Raw genomic sequence first — 10,461 nt, forward strand, 5'->3', positions numbered from 1 at the left:
TAAAATGAAGGCAAACCTTCCCAGTTACACTGAATGGTTCAATTCAGTGGTTCAATGGTGCTTTTTATTGTTACATATGACAATGCACAGTGAACTTCATGTTAATTAGTGATAGGAGGAGAATTAGGCCATTCGGTCCATCACGTCTGCTCCGCCGTTCAATCATGGCTGATCTATCTCTCTCCCTCTCGACCCCATCCTCCCGCCTTCTCCCCCTAACCCCTGACACCCGTACTAATCAAGAATCTGTCAATCCCTGCCTTAAAGATATCCACTGACTTGGCCTCCACAGCCTTCTGCGGCAATGAATTCCACAGATTCACCACCTGTGCAGAAATTCTTTTCAGACAAACAATCCACTGGAGTGTTGCCACAGCTAAACACATCCCGATTAGCAAGTGTACAGAAATAGCTAACTGAGCCCGTAGGCAAGTGGCGCCATGGTTTGGCGCCATTTTCCTAGTCCAGTCCACGCTCTAGTTGTTATGAGCGGTGCCCATGCCAGGCGAGCCGCAGGCTGCTGCCATAGTCTTGGCTCAATCATTCCAATCAAAGGGATTCAATATGAACTGAAGCAGACAATTAAAGTTGCCATTATCTTCTTCCCGCCTGAATTGCAGGAATGTCCCACAAATTTTTGGAATTGGTGCTATTCTTGCTTCATCGAGTCGTACAGCATGGAAACAAGCTCATCCACCCAACTTGCCCTTGCTGACCAAGTTGCCCCATCTACACTGGTCCCATCTGCCTATGTTTGGCCAAGGGTCTCGAAGAAGGGTCTCGACCCGAAGTGTAACAAGGGGTTCCAGAACAAGGGGTCACAGTTTAAGGATAAGGGGGAAGTCTTTTAGGACCGAGATGAGAACGTTTTTTTTCACACAGAGAGTGGTGAATCTGTGGAATTCTCTGCCACAGAGGGTAGTTGAGGCCAGTTCATTAGCTATATTTAAGAGGGAGTTAGATGTGGCCCTTGTGGCTAAAGGGATCAGGTGGTATGGAGAGAAGGCAGGTACGGGATACTGAGTTGGATGATCAGCCATGATCATATTGAATGGCGGTGCAGGCTCGAAGGCCCGAATGGCCTACTCCTGCACCTATTTTCTATGTTTCTATGTTTCTATGTAACCCACGATTCCTTCTCTCCAGAGATGCTGTCTGTCTCGCTGAGTTACTCCAGCTATTTGTGTCTATCTTCCCTTTTACTTAGTTTAGTTTAGTTTAGTTCAGAGACACAGCATGGAAACAGGCCCCTAAGGCCCACCGAGTCAACGCCAACCATCAAGAAACCCATACATTAATTCTATGTTGTCTAACTATCCCACCCTACACACACTAGGGACAATTTGCAGCAACGAATTAACGTACAAACCTGTACGTCATTGGAGCGCGGGAGGAAAATTGAACCCCCGGAGAAAACCCACGCAGGTCACGGGGGAGAACGTACAAACTCCTTACAGACAGCACCTGTCGTGGTCAGGACCGAACCCGGGTCTCTGGCGCTGTGAGGCAGCAACTCTACCGCTGCGCCACCGTGCCGCCGACTAAACCTTTCCTATCCATGTACGGTACCTGTCCAAATGTCTTTTAAGTGCTGCCATGGAACTTGCCTCAACGACCTACTCTGGAAGCTCGTTCCATGTAGCCACCACCCTCTTGTGTGTAAAAATTGCCCCTCAGGTTCCTATGGGGATCTTATCGAGACGTATAAGATTATTAAGGGGTTGGACACGTTAGAGGCAGGAAACATGTTCCCAATGTTGGGGGAGTCCAGAACAAGGGGCCACAGTTTAAGAATAAGGGGTAGGCCATTTAGAACGGAGATGAGGAAAAACTTTTTCAGTCAGAGTTGTGAATCTGTGGAATTCTCTGCCTCAGAAGGCAGTGGAGGCCAATTCTCTGAATGCATTCAAGAGAGAGCTAGATAGAGCTCTTAAGGATAGCGGAGTCAGGGGGTATGGGGAGAAGGCAGGAACGGGGTACTGATTGAGAATGATCAGCCATGATCACATGGAACGGCGGTGCTGGCTTGAAGGGCCGAATGGCCTACTCCTGCACCTATTGTCTATTGTCTATGAAATCTTCCCCTCAGCTCAAAGAGATCCCACAGAGCACCAAGGTTTATTTGAAGCGCGGTGTGGGTTGATTTATTTTCCTTCTGGGTGCTGAAACAAAATTATTCATCTTGGTTGATGGCATCTTTCAGCACATGAAGGTAGTTGGCAGTGTTGTACAGACCCCAGCAGGAGACTCCCTGCTGCCCCTCTCTCCCACCGTATCGATCAGTCACAGTCAAAGTCATGTTTACACTAAGTACACAAATAAATAAAGGTCGGCTTCACAAGCATCGCCTGGTCTCTGTATTCCCTGAGTGTAATCTATCCTTCCTCATACAGGCCTTTCGCCACCGCAGGCCCACTTTGTACATGGCAGTCACGGTGGCGCAGCGGTAGAGTTGCTGCCTTACAGCGCTTGCAGCGCCGGAGACCCGGGTTCGATCCCGACTACGGGTGCTGTCTGTACGTTCTCCCCGTGACCTGCGAGGGTTTTCTCCAAGATCTTCAGCATAGCGGCACGGTGGCGCAGCAGTAGAGTTGCTGCCTTACAGCGAATGCAGCGCCGGAGACTCAGGTTCGATCCCGACTACGGGCGCCGTCTGTACGGAGTTTGTACGTTCTCCCCGTGACCTGCGTGGGTTTTCTCCGAGATCTTCGGTTTCCTCCCACACTCCAAAGACGTACAGGTTTGTAGGTTAATTGGCTGGGCAAATGTAAAAATTGTCCCTAGTGGGTGTAGGATAGTGCTAGTGTGCGGGGATCGCTGGGCGGCGCGGACCCGGTGGGCCGAAGGGCCTGTTTCTGCGCTGTATCTCTAAATCTAAATCTAAATCTAAAAAAAATTCCAAAGACATACAGGTTTGTAGGTAAATTGGCTTGGTGTAAATTGTCCCTAGTGTGTGTAGGATAGTGTTCGTGTGCGGGGATCGCTGGTCGGCGCGGACCCGGTGGGCCGAAGGGCCTGTTTCCGCCCTCTATCTCTCAACTACACTAAACTAGAAGACTAGGAACTGCACCAAGGCTACATTCGTTTATTGGTCATGTCACCGGTCCTGACTTATTGATCCCCAGTCAAAGGTTCAATTCCCAGCAGAGCCGCTTCAGAATTAAAATTCAGTCAATTAATTAGATTTCGAATAAAGTCAATTACGAACTGGACTGTTGTGTAAATCCACTGGCCTGTGGCAGGCAGCTTAGTGGCTCTGGACTCACTGGTGTGGATGGCTCTTAGTCAGAGGTTGGTGAATCTATGGAACTTATTGCCACAGAACGCTGAGGAGGCCAAGTTAATGGATATTTTTAAGGCAGGTTGACAGAGCCTTGATTAGTACGGGTGTGAGGGGTTATGGGGAGAAGGCAGGAGATTGGGGCTGAGAGGGAGAGATAGATCAGCCATGATTGAATGGTGGAGAAGACTTGATAGGCCAAACAGCCTATTTCTGCTCCTAGAACCTATAAATGTATGACCCTTGACTGCCCTCTTTGATGGGCAAACAACCGTCTCAGTTCAACTGCAGATGCTGGTTTAAACCGAAGATACGGTTGATACAAAACGCTGGAGTCATTCAGCGGGACAGGCAGCATCTCTGGAGAGAAGGTACGGGTGAAGTATCGGGTCGAGACCCTTCTTCAGACTGATCTTCAGAGATGCTGCCTGACCCGGTGAGTTGTTCCAGCACTTTGTGCCTATCTTCGGTGTAAACCAGTATCTGCAGGTCTTTATTTCTACATTTTGCCTGCAACACCTATCACTTGCCAGGCTTTGTCCTGCCCCACACTTCTCTTGTACAGCTTTCTCTGTCCAACTTTAATCATTCTGAAGAAATTGTCCCGACCCAAAACGTCCTCTATCCATCCCCTCCCCAGATGCTGCCTGACCCGTTGAGTTCCTCCAGCACTTTGTTTTTTGCAATAAAAGTGTGTCTTGCCTGCAATGCTCTGAATGTATGAATGAATTAGGGAAGGAAACGACAAAGGGCAGAAAGGGACATTGAGGGGAGGGATGTAGAGGGGAACATTCTACGGTGTTTGGGGGGAACTTAGACAACTTTGGCTTCTTGCTACCAGAATATTAGTCTCCATTGGTGGCCTTCACACTTCCAGATCATCGCCACCCAGTGTACAGGCTGAGTAATTACTCTTCACCTCCCCAGCAATTGCAGGGAGACAGAAGGATGGGTGGAAACTTGCACAAAACTCAAAGTGCTGCAGGAACTCAGCGGGCCGGGCAGCATCCAGGGAGGGAGTGGACAGGCAATGTTTTGGGGCGGAACCATTTCTTCAGATGTGGAAGGTAGACACAAAAAGCTGGAGTGACTCAGCGAGGACAGGCAGCGACTCTGGAGAGAAGGAACGGGTGACGTTTCGGGTCGAGGCCCTTCTTCAGACTGATGTGGTTGGTTTAACTTCCCCTCCCCCATTCCCACACTGACCTTTCTGTCCTGGGCCTCCTCCATTGTCAGAGTGACGCCAAACGCAAATTAGAGGAACAGCACCTCATATTTATCGAGTCTACTCTGCCATTCAATCATGGCTGATCTCTGCCTCCTAATCCCATTTTCCTGCCTTCTCCCCATAACCCTTGACACCCGTTCTAATCAAGAATTTGTGTATCTCCACATTAAAAATATCCACTGACTTGGCCTCTGAAGAATTCCACAGATTAACTACCCTCTGACTAAGGAAGTTCCTCCTCACCTCCTTTCTAAAAGAGCGCCCTTTAATTCTGAGGCTATGACCTCTGGTCCTAGACTCTCCCACTAGTGGAAACATCCTCTCCACATCCACTCTATCTACAGTGCCCTCCATAAGACCCATCATTTATTTATTTGCCTCTGTACTCCACAATTTGAGATTTGTAATATTAAAAAATCACATGTGGTTAAAGTGCACATTGTCAGATTTTATTAAAGGCCATTTTTATATATTTTGGTTTCTCCGTGTAGAAATTACAGCTGTGTTAATAATAATAATAATAATAATAATAATACATTTATTTTATATAGCGCTTTTCAAGATACTCAAAGACGCTTTACAAAGCAAGCAAGACATGTTTATACATAGTCCCCCATTTCAGGGCACCATAATGTTTGGGACACATGGCTTCACAGGTGTTTGTAATTGCTCAGGTGTGTTTAAATGCCTCCTTAATGCAGGTATAAGAGAGCTCTCAGCACCTAGTCTTTCCTCCAGTCTTTCCATCACCTTTGGAAACTTGTATTGCTGTTTAGGCACTGTATGCCTTTCATTATCCTGTAAGTTTCAAAGAGGTCCCCCCTCAACCTTCTAAACTCCAACGAGTAAAGGCCCAGTGCTGTCAGGGGCTCATCAGATGCTAAGGAGGGTGGAGAAGGTGGAGTGGACCAGGGCGAGACTTGTCCTCGGTCTTGTCCAGGGCGAGACTTGTCCTTGACCAGGGTGACCAGGGTGAGGTTCAGATCGAGTCAATGGAAGGGATGTGTAGGAAGGAACCACAGATGCTGGGCACAGCGATACAGCTACCAGTGGTCTGTTTCCTTTATCATCGTTACCTTTTTGCAGAAACAAACATAGGAACATGGAAAATAGGTGCAGGAGGAGGCCATTTGGCCCTTCGAGCCAGCACTGCCATTCATTGTGATCATGGCTGATCATCCACAATCAGTAACCCTTGCCTGCCTTCTCCCCGTATCCCTTGATTCCGCTAGCCCCCAGAGCTCTATCTAACTCTCTTTTAAATTCATTCAGTGAATTGGCCTCCACTGCCTTCTGTGGCAGAGAATTCCACAATCGTTCATTCATATGCTCTATATTTTTTTAGATTTAGAGATACAGCGCAGAAACAGGCCCTTCGGCCCACCGGGTCCGCGCCGCCCAGCGATCCCCGCACACTAACACTATCCTACACCCACTAGGGACAATTTTTACATTTGCCCAGCCAATTAACCTACATACCTGTACGTCTTTGGAGTGTGGGAGGAAACCGAAGATCTCGGAGAAAACCCACGCAGGTCACGGGGAGAACGTACAAACTCCGTACAGTACAGCACCCGTAGTCAGGATCGAACCTGAGTCTCCGGCGCTGCATTCGCTGTAAGGCAGCAACTCTACCACTGCGCCACCGTGCCACCCCTCTATATCCCTCTACATCACCGTCTATATCTCTCATCTGCCTTTCCTCTGGTCCTCGATTCACCTACTCTGGGCAAGCTGAAGTTGTTCAGCTATTTTAGCCATCTGAAACCCAACAGAATCAGTCTGAATGTGAAAACGCACATTTTACTTTGCTTGTCCAGGAAGCGTTAAATAACATACAGCTTACTTTGTTTTCACTGCAGTCCCTTGCTCTATAATTTATATTGACTAAAAGGTTTGTCATGTACATAACTCATAACAATGCATTTTTCCGCCAATGATACAAACTTGCAGCAGTTTCTGTTTTAATTTCACATTAATACTTTATCCAGCAGTTAGCCAATGCAACACATCGAAAGAGACAACGCAGTGGGCCAGGGGTAGAGCTGCTGCCTCACAGCGCCAGAGACCCGGGTTCGATCCTGACTACTTTTTTTTTTTTTTTTAAATATATAAAAGTTTTATTCCAAAGAAAAACATACAAACATACTAAGCAAAATGTGATCAAACAAAAGCCGCCTGTATCGGCAGTTTACAAATTAAACAATTATCACATTAAATTCCCGCCATCTCTGTCAACAATACATTCAACCCCCCGCGGCGACCAGCGTTCCCGGAAGGCCTCCAGAGTCCCCGTGGACACCGCGTGTTCCCTCTCCAGGGACACGCGGGCACGGACGTAAGCCCGGAACAGGGGTAGGCAGCCAACTTCTGTGAGGCCGTCGACTGCCCGCTGCCTGGACCCGCGGATGGCCATCTTGGCCAGGCCCAGGAGCAGACCGACAGGGAGACCCCCTCCTCCCTCCTGACCCTCCCCCCTCTGTACCGGGTGCCCAAAAATTAAAAGCGTAGGGCTAAAATGGAGCCAGAACTTGAGGAGCAGCCCCTTCAGATACTGGAACAGGGGCTGTAACCTCACGCACTCTGTATACAAATGGTACACGGTCTCCTCCTCGCCGCAGAAGCGACAGGCGGCAGACGAGACCGTGAACCGGCTCAAGTACCTGTTACAGGCTATAGCCTTATGCAACACTCTCCACCCCAGGTCCCCGATGTAAAGCGGGAGGACCCCCTTATAGAGAGACCTCCACTGGGGACCGCTCCCGCCGTCAGGTGGTAACACGGACCGCCAGGGCGTGTCCGGACGGAAGACGAGAGCGAGGAAGTGGAGAGTGTGCAGGAGCAGCCTGTACAAAACGCGCCTCTCCGCGTCACGGAACGGCACGCTGGGCATCTGGGAAAGGCGGCTCATATTGTGTGGGGCCGGCTCTCGGGAAGGGACCCGTGCCGTGGGCCCAATGAGCAATTCCGACGGAGCGGGGGTAAGCCCAGTCGGAATCGCTCCACGCACACGCCTCTCCTCGACACCCACCGTGACAGGGTGAGGACCGGCCCCCCTCACAACCACAGCACCCCCCTCCCCCTGAGGAGCAGCGCCCTGGCTGAAGGTGACCAAATTCCTGGCTCTCAGGAGATCACGGTAAAAACCAGGCAACTCCCGCCTAGCGCGCTGACTCATGCCCGCTACCGGGAGCCGTGATCCCTCCTGGAGGCAGCGCCCCTGGCAGAAAAAGTACGTGGCCAGCGAGTGCCATCTGGGAGGGCATTCGGAGTACACGTACCTCCGCAAGGTCCTGAGTCGGAGGGCTGCCACCTGAGTGCGGACGCAGACCAGCGCCTGACCGCCCTCCTCCAACGGGAGACTCAGAACCCCAGCAGAGACCCAGTGGTTCCTCTCACCCCAGAAGAAGTTAACTAACCTCCTCTGTATCATGGCGATGAAACGAGAGGACGGGACCAGAGTGGCCAGCCGGTACCACAGCAGAGAGGCCACCAGCTGGTTTATGACCAAAGCCCTACCCCGATATGATAACACACCAAGGAGGCCTGACCAGCGCCCCACACGGGCGACCACCTTCGCCTCCAACTCCTGCCAATTCGCCTGCCAAGCCCCCTCAGTGGGACTCAGGTAGATCCCCAGATAGAGGAGGTGCGTGGTGCTCCACGCAAAAACTGCCATCTCCTCCGGCAGGGAGTCTACCTGCCACTGACCCACCAAGAGCCCAGCACACTTCCCCCAGTTGATCCTGGCGGAGGATGCGGCTGAGAACACCCGCTGGCACTCACGCATCCTCCGCAGGTCAACCGGGTCGGTGAACATTAGTAACACATCGTCGGCGTAGGCCGAGAGAACCACCTCCACCCCCGGCCCCGGCAAATCTAAACCTGCCAGCCGCCTCCGTAGGAGGCACAGGAATGGCTCCACACAGAGGGAATAAAGCTGGCCGGACATGGGGCATCCCTGACGAACCCCCCTTCCAAAGTGAATGGGAGCCAACAAAGAGCCATTGACCTTGACCAGGCACTCTGCGGCAGCGTATAGGAGCCGGACCCGGGCCACAAAATGGGGTCCGAATCCAAACGCCCGCAGAGTCCCGAGAAGGTAGTCGTGTCCCACCCGGTCAAACGCTTTCTCCTGGTCAAGGGAGAGAAAGGCAACGGACTGACAAGCCCTCTGGCACAGATGGATCAGGTCCCGGACCAGATGGATATTGTCCTGGATGGACCGGCCCGGGACTGTGTAGGACTGGTCAGGGTGGATCACATGGGACAGCATGGGCCCCAGGCGATTGGCCAATGCCCGTGCAAAGACTTTGTAACCCGTACTGAGAAGAGAGACCGGGCGCCAGTTCTTCAAGAGGCGGAGATCGCCCTTCTTGGGTAGCAGGACGACGACTGCCCTGCGCCATGAGAAGGGCATCTCCCCGGTCGCCAGGCTCTCCCCCAACACCTTCACATAGTCGCCCCCCAGGACACCCCAGAAGGCTCGAAGAAACTCCACAGTCAGCCCATCCAGCCCCGGAGACTTGCCCCTACTGAGCTGGTGCAGGGCACCAGTCAACTCCTCCAGAGTTAGGGGATCATCGAGGCGCTCAGCCACCTCCCTGCACACTACGGGTAAGCCCTCCCACAGCACCCCTTGTGCCTCCCCACTAGATGTTTCCTCGGAGAACAGAGTGTCATAGAACGACCAAACTGAGGCACCGATCCTCTCCGGATCCGTGATGGAGGAGCCATCGTCCGCAAGCAACTCGACAAACTGCCTGCGGGCACCTCGGCACTTTTCCAGGGAGAAGAAAAAGGGGGAGGCGCGGTCCAGATCGTGCAACATCTGGACTTGCGACCTCACATACGCGCCCCGGGACCTCCTCAGCTGCAAGTCCCTCAGTGCCCCTTTCTTCTCCTGGTACTCCTCCCACTCACACGATTCCCCCTCCGTCTGACCCAGGCGAGACTCTGAGTCGAGCAACTCTCTCTCAAGCCGTCCGATCTCGGAGTCCCGCCCCTTGGTCGACCCCCTCGTGTAGTCCTGGCAAAACAGACGGACGTAAGCCTTCCCTACATCCCACCACTGCCTTAGGGAAGGGAAACGCCCCTGCCTTTCCCTCCACTCCGCCCAGAACTGCTTGAATGAGTCCCGGAACCGGCGCTCCTCCAGCAGCCGGTTGTTGAAGTGCCAGTACGCGGACCCTGCCCGTGTGCGCGTCGGGATAAAGTCCACTCGCACCAGGCAGTGGTCCGAGCACGGCTCCAACCGCATGGAGGCTGCCGAGACACAGGACACATAAGCCTTAGACACATATACACGGTCAATACGGGAACCACCCCCCTTAAACCTGTATGAGAAGGCGCCGGAGTTGGGATGGAAATTCCTCCAAGCATCTACTAGCTCAAAAGAATCCACCAACTCCCTTAATGTCTTGACCGCTGCCGGATCGCGCTGAATGCCAGAGCGATCTCTCGCCTCAAGGGTACAATTAAAATCACCCCCCAGGAAAACACACTCCCCCCGATCGATGGTGTTCAACAGCGCGGTCACTTCTTGTGTTAACCGCGTCTGCATAGCACCGCTCTTGGGGGCGTACACATTAATAAAATGTAACGGCACGCCATCCAGGCGCACGGCCAGATACAACAACCGGCCTGGTACAATGTCCTGCACCTTGACAATCTCCGGCTGGAAAGATGGGGCCAACAGGAAGGCCACTCCACTCGAAATGGAGGTGAGATGGCTGATGTAGACCCCCCCTTCCCACTCCAGGAGCCAGGTGGGCTCGTCACTAGCCACAGTGTGTGTTTCCTGCAGGAAGCTCACCGCGTACCTCCCGTCCCTCAGCACCGAGAGATGGTGAAACCTACGGAGAGACTCCCTGGCCCCATTAATATTCAGGCTGGCTATAGTGAGCTTCATTTTGAAAGCGCACTAGAACTTTTACCAGCCCCCCGTGACGGA

The sequence above is a fragment of the Rhinoraja longicauda genome, chromosome 10 (genome assembly GCF_053455715.1).
Source record: "Rhinoraja longicauda isolate Sanriku21f chromosome 10, sRhiLon1.1, whole genome shotgun sequence".
NCBI classification, from domain to species: domain Eukaryota; kingdom Metazoa; phylum Chordata; class Chondrichthyes; order Rajiformes; family Arhynchobatidae; genus Rhinoraja; species Rhinoraja longicauda.